Genomic DNA, 6,488 nt, shown 5'->3' with positions numbered 1-6,488 from the left:
TGCTACCTAGCTCTATGTAGTCTGATTTACTTTCCCCGAAGTTAATTTGGGCCACTCTGTCGAAAAGGATATGTTTAACATAGTTGTAGGTTTTCGGGCCTACTACCAGGAGGCTGAGATTATCCAGGATCGCCGTGTGCGTGACGTTATCGAAAGCCTTCGCCAGGCCAAGACACAGGATGACCTTCGTGTCCCGCGTTTGTGAGTCCAGAATTTCATGTTTTAGTTGCAGCATCACGTCCTGCGTTGAGAGATGAGATCTGAATCCCACCATGGAGATAGGATAAAGATGGTGGTCTTCCATGTAGTTATTGAGACGTGTCTGTACTACATGCTCCATCAATTTCCCTGCACAGGAGGTTAGAGATATAGGCCTTAGATTCTCGATCGACAGAGGTTTCCCCGGTTTAGGAATAAGTACCACCTTAGCCGACTTCCACTGCTTAGGAATCTCACCCGCCTCCCAACATTTCTGCATGTAGGCAGTGAGTGCTGTTATAGAGTTGTCGTCGAGATTTCTGAGCAATTTGTTGCTTACCCATCTGGCCCAGGCGCTGAATTAGCATTTAATCTAGCAAGCTCTGCTCGCACTTCGGATTCAGTAATGGGTTCGTCCAAACGATCGTTGGGTATCGAGGCGAAAAGGCTAGGCGCCCGTGTGCTGTGTGATGTCAGTGCCTAAGAAAATCCCCGGGTGTTCCAAATTTTCGGAGCCCTCCACTACGGCGTCTCTCATAGCCTGAGTCGCTTTGGGACGGTAAACCCCACAAACCAAAGCAAAACATTTAGGTTTATATTCTTACGTAACTAAACCTACCCTTTTCCACATACCGTTTTTCGAGTTAGACTGAGCCACGTTTTGGCGTCCTCTAGCAACATCAAACCCGGAAGACTGAGTGTTTTTTGCGTGAGGTTGCGGCTTCCTATAAAATTTTAATAGTGAGATTCTCAATTAAATACCTGAGAGCTTTAACCCAAAAACACTTGAAAAAGAACCTGCCTAATGTATTGAGGCCAGTGCCTTTGTAACGATCCTTATGCTTTGGAGGGGAAGGGGGGGGATGTCCTAAAAGATATAGAACGAGGCCTGTACGGTAGTCAGCAAAACATTTTCTGCTGCCTTTTACACAGTGGTACATTATCTTTTAAGCCATGGGTGAGGGAAAAAGGTGTCTATCCCATGATTGATGAACTGGTTAAATTGCTATAAACCGGAAAGCATAGAAAATTTGAATGGGAGCAGTCAGGGATAGGGGTAGATGGAGAATACCTCAGTGATCTGCGATTTGCTGATGACATTGCTTTGCTAAGCAACTCGGGGGATGAATTGCAAATAATGATTGATGACCTAGACAGGAAAAGTAGAAAGGTAGGCTTGAAAATCAGTATGCAGAAGACTAAGGTAATGTTCAACAGCCTCGGGAAGGAACAGCAGTTTACATTAGGTAACGAGGTACTGGAAGTAGTAGGCTAATATGTCTATTTAGGACAGGTAGTAACTGCAGATCCGGACCATGAAAAGGAAATAAGAAGAATAAGATTAGGGTGGAGCGCATTTGGCAAGCACTCGCAGATTATGACTAGCAGCTTGCCGGTATCGCTCAAGAGGAAAGTAAACAACAGTTGCATCTTATCTGTACTCACCTATGGCGCTGTAACGTGGGGGCTAACGAAAAGGGTTCTACTTAAGGTGAGGACAAGGCAGTGGGCTATGGAACTAAAAATGGTAGGGAACACATTAAGAGATAGGAAGCGTGCAGAGTGAGTCAGAGAAATAACTCAAGTTACCCACCTTCTAGTGGAAATTAAGAAGAAATGGACACGGGCAGGACATGTAGTGCGAAGAGAGGATAACCGATCGTCGCTTAGGGTAACAAACTGGTATCTAAGGGAAGGAAAGCGTATCAGGGGGCGGCAGAAAGTTAGGTGGGCGGATGAGATTAAGAAATTCGCAGGGGTCAAGGGGATACAGCTAGCACAGAACCGGGTTAAGTGGAGAAATATGGGAGAGGCCTTCGCCCTGCAGTGGGTATCGTCAGGATGATGATGATGATAAAAAGATTGTTATGTTTGCAAGTATTATGCCCAGCATCCCACCGGTTATTCTTGTTGCACCTTTCGTATTCGTCAAGTCAGTCTTCACTATCCCTCTTGTCTTCGCCTTAAAAATAGGCGGTTGGCAGATTTGGTTTAAGACCATGGGGTCAGCTGGAGTTTCTGTAGCGTGCGATGCGTCCTGGAATGCCATGCTTACTGTGGTAGTCGGTGGGGTGATCTCGGTGAGATGGCGTCCACTGCGCAAACCCAGGTTTCTAGCGCGGAAATACAGGGAGCTGTGGCAAGGGGGATCAAAATCACCTCCACCAAGGTGTTACGGGGTAGTTGACCTTGGGACTGCAGAGAGCGGACACGGAAGACAAGGCCTTCAAATAATAGGCGTTTTCTGCAAGCACCAGCCGACACTGCTCGAACGTCGGCTTCTCCAGAACTCGCTAAATTCTTCTTCTTCCAACCTTATGCGCATATCAGTGCATGCACCGCCAACTACCTACGGTGTTTCGTGACTGCTTGGATACAGTTGTTAGGTGGGATATACTGCAGAGGACGTTAAAAAGGGCTTTCGAATTATACTATATGATATACGTTTCTTGCCTATTCATATTCAAGGGGGTGTTCCATGTGACTTATTCTTGTTGTTTTGTCTGCACAATCTATCGAAAACAAGAATGGTTGTGAGACACGCGGATCTAGATGCTTGCTCTGCAAGGTAGTATTTCATTTAAAGTGTAAACTAGCTAATCTGCATCTATAATGCCCAAAGTGAGAATCCTGATTGGATGGAAGTTTTGAGCATACTGGGTAACCTAAAACGCTGTGAAACTTTGTGAAGCATTACTTTGTGCTAGAGCTCTTCGTGGTATTGCACTTTCACTTTGCCCCATTGTAAATTGCATTGTAAACAGGAAATAAAGAAAAAAGGCAGATCCCGGCGAACGACGAAGACGCCATATCTGTGGTAGCGTTTCATGATGCTCTCCGCTACAAAGGTTCAATCGGCCGCTGGCCGAGGTACTTCTCAGGTTATTGCCAGCAGTAATGATTACCGTGTTGTCCTTCCCCGTTTCTCAACTGGTAAGCTTGTCGTCGACACTGTTTTTGTGCATGCTGACCTCACTGGACGCCCTTACCGTGCCCAAGACTTCAGAGACGCCCTTCAGAACGTAGTGGATCTGGAAGAAATAAGCTCTATCGGACAATTTGAAATGCCGCATGTCTGAATGGTTATGTGCAGCAAATCACAACTAACCACAGAATCCCACCTAACGCATCTACACAAACTAGTGGAGGTATACGTGGGAGAGAGCAAGGTACCGAGAGTCAGCACCATTAGGACCCTGGAGTATTTCCTACAGCAGAATAGGAAAACCACCACAATCCTTAAAAAGCTGCAGACGTATGTCGACCAGGTAACGGGCATATTCAGGCGAATCTCTCTCATAAACAAAGGCCTCAGAGAACACTGCCTAATAAACTGCTTCGTGCCTTTGTAATCAGCAGGATAGCTTATGCCACGCCCTTTCTCAATCCCACTCTTGGTGAAGTAGAGAAGTTAGACAAAATGGTCAGAACGTCATTCAAAAGGGCTTTAGGCATCCCCCTCAACTCGTTGACAGAGAAGCTTCTAGCCATGAGAATGCATAATACCTAGGAAGAGATTGCTAAAGCGGTCAGGAAAGCCCAGATTTGGCGGTCAACTCCACTGTAGTGGGCCGTAAAATACTGCAAGAACTACAGCTTCCGTCAGGTGAGCCAACCTATATCGCTAAACTCCTGGAGCTTGAGACGCGGAAACTATCCAAATTGCACCGATCCCTAAGAATATGCACCCGATTCATGCCAAGGAACGAAGACAGCAGAGAGCAAAATTTATTCAAAGCAAACTAATAAACGATCCTCCTGAGGAATCAGCCTATTGCGATGCTGCCTGCTGGCTAGAAGGGGCCGCGGTCATAGCAGTGGTAGATGGGAACCACTCCCAGAAAGTAATTGGATCTATTAATGCGCGTAACGCTTTAATAGCTGAAGAGGCTGTGATAGCGCTAGCATGCACAGGCACTAAAGTCAGAACTATAATTTCAGATAATAAGGCGGCTGTTATGCACTTGGGCAAAAGCCTAATTTCCAAGCAGGCTGCCAGTCTACTGAGAAAGAACCCGCTAAACCGGGAGGTTTCAGTCATTTGGGCGCCAACTCATGAGGGTATACCAGGCAATGAGGCTGCCCATCGCCTCGCTAGAGATGTATACACCCGAGCGGCCATAAAGACCCCGCTACCCGGAGACAAAGGCCCCCTGATCACCTACAAGGAGCTCTCTGAGACTCCCAGAATAAACAGAAGGATCTATCCACCCCCAGATAGGTCCCTAATGCCCTCAGAATGCAGGACCTGGCGAAACATTCAGGCCAATCGTTTCTTTCCGCATGTTACTCTACATAATGAGTTGACAGGGGACCCAGAGGCTTGCAATCTCTGCAACGTACCTTTCAGTCAAAATTCCCTAATCTGGGAATGCCCCGATTCTCCGGGAGATAAAGAAACTGATCGCCTTGATCAAATTACCTGGGAGTTCTACATCCGCAGCCGAAATGTGGATAAACAAAAGATTGTCCTACGCCTGGCAGAGGAGGCTTACTGCAAGACTTTCTCTGCGGCCACGGCGCAGGAAAGCCGGCAAGGACACCCTCTCCCTGGCTGAGACCCGACCCGGCGGTCCATGTCGGTGTAAATAAAGTCTTCTCACTCACTCACAATAAATCAGCGCACTCTAAAGGAAAACTAGTCTCATGTGGAGATTTATTGGTTAATAGCCGTCGCTGTGTAGTTGTGGATCCGGAACCGAAGGAGGTAAAGGCGAACTTTCTCTTTCTGCCTGAACGCTTGGGTAAGCCCTTTATTTGTGAGGCTCTACAAGCTTATGGCAAAGTCCCCTCGATTTCGAGGGAAGACTGGAACGTTGCCGACAAGGAACAGATGAAGGTACTCAGCCGGGATGTGACTGACTCTTGCCGAAGGGGTTAGCGTTGGTGGCATCCCACATCAACCTACTGTGTGTGGGGTGCAGAGCCTCGTTTTGATACCAGGCCGACCAACTCTGTGCTAGTACTGCAACCGTGTAGGACACATTCGTGGGCACTGTCATACGCCACGTTGTGAATATTGCCAGTGTTTTTTCGGCTACACAGCAGAGGAGTGTGCGGTTACGTACGCAGACAAGCTTCAGCACCGAGTCCGGCCTCCTGAAGATGCATTACGGGAGCACTTCATGGATGCCTCCTAAATAATTGATGCGTCCGGCGACCTTCCTGCCGGCGTTGTGGCCGTGTTTTCAAGTGCCACTCCACAGGCTACTGAGGAGGAAAATACTGCTCATGCGTGCGAGGGTAATGTGAACAATGCAGCGCCTCAGGCTTTCGACGGGATGTCGTGTCAAGGTTCTGACAAGGAACTAACCGCCGACGAGCCAGCACTCGTTCCTGAACACCCAGCGTGTGCCTCTGCGAATGTTGTGACACCTGTGGCCGTTGAGGTGCAACAACACCCAGACCAGTGCCCGGTTCTTGTGGCTGTCGGGCGCGCTGCTGCCGACGAGCCAGTCTTGAAACAACTTGCATCATGTGCCTCCGAGTCCAGTGAGGAGGACGATCATACTGGCAACAAGCATCGCCGTAGAGGTCGATCGTCGAAGTACAAAGGGAAGTGCCGGCGTTCGCGGTCGAGGAGGTCTGGCGGTGGTTCGGAGGCTGATTCGCCGTCTTCCGAAAGGCACATAGAATTGTTGGCAAAACTATATGCTGTCACATGCATGGTGGTTTCTGAAGATATAGTGTTTGCAACCCTCAATGTACGGTGTCCTAGATCTCGCCAGAGACAAATGCAACTTCGCCGACGTTTCCACAGCAGGCGTCTAGATAAGGTGGCTGTCGAAAAGACGAAGATATAGAGCGAGGAGGAGACCGAAAGGGCGTTGCAGCCCTTTGTGGCAGATTTTAATGTCATTGTTGCGCATGCTGTAGGCTTTTCGGCAGGTTTTCTGTTTCTGTGAAAGACACTGCCTTTTTCTGGCCTAACTGATAATATCGACGCCGAGGACCGGTTGATATGTTGCGATCTTCTACTCTTCCATGACGGATAATTAACGTTTATGTTTTCAGCTTAATAAGTTTCTTTTAACACATAGCCAGCTTACTTTACTGTGACCGACATCTTGTGCCAATGGGCGACTTCAACTGTGTTTGCAACCCTACAGATCGTTCTAGACCAGACGCACGCAGCGACAGAAGCGTAAACTTTGTTCCGTGCCACAGAAGATGCAGGCCTGGTTGATACAGGGGTGTCCTGTCCTGTTTCTGCACTCACCCACATTCAGGGGCGTTCTCACGCTCCGATAGACCGAATTTATGCATCTTGTACATTAGTTTCCCGCGGG

This window comes from Amblyomma maculatum, unplaced genomic scaffold (genome assembly GCF_055883805.1).
Source record: "Amblyomma maculatum isolate TAMU_Amacu unplaced genomic scaffold, ASM5588380v1 scaffold_28, whole genome shotgun sequence".
In the NCBI taxonomy this organism is placed as follows: Eukaryota; Metazoa; Arthropoda; class Arachnida; order Ixodida; family Ixodidae; genus Amblyomma; species Amblyomma maculatum.
The sequence above is the reverse complement of the archived record's forward strand: the minus strand, read 5'-3'. Positions refer to the sequence as shown.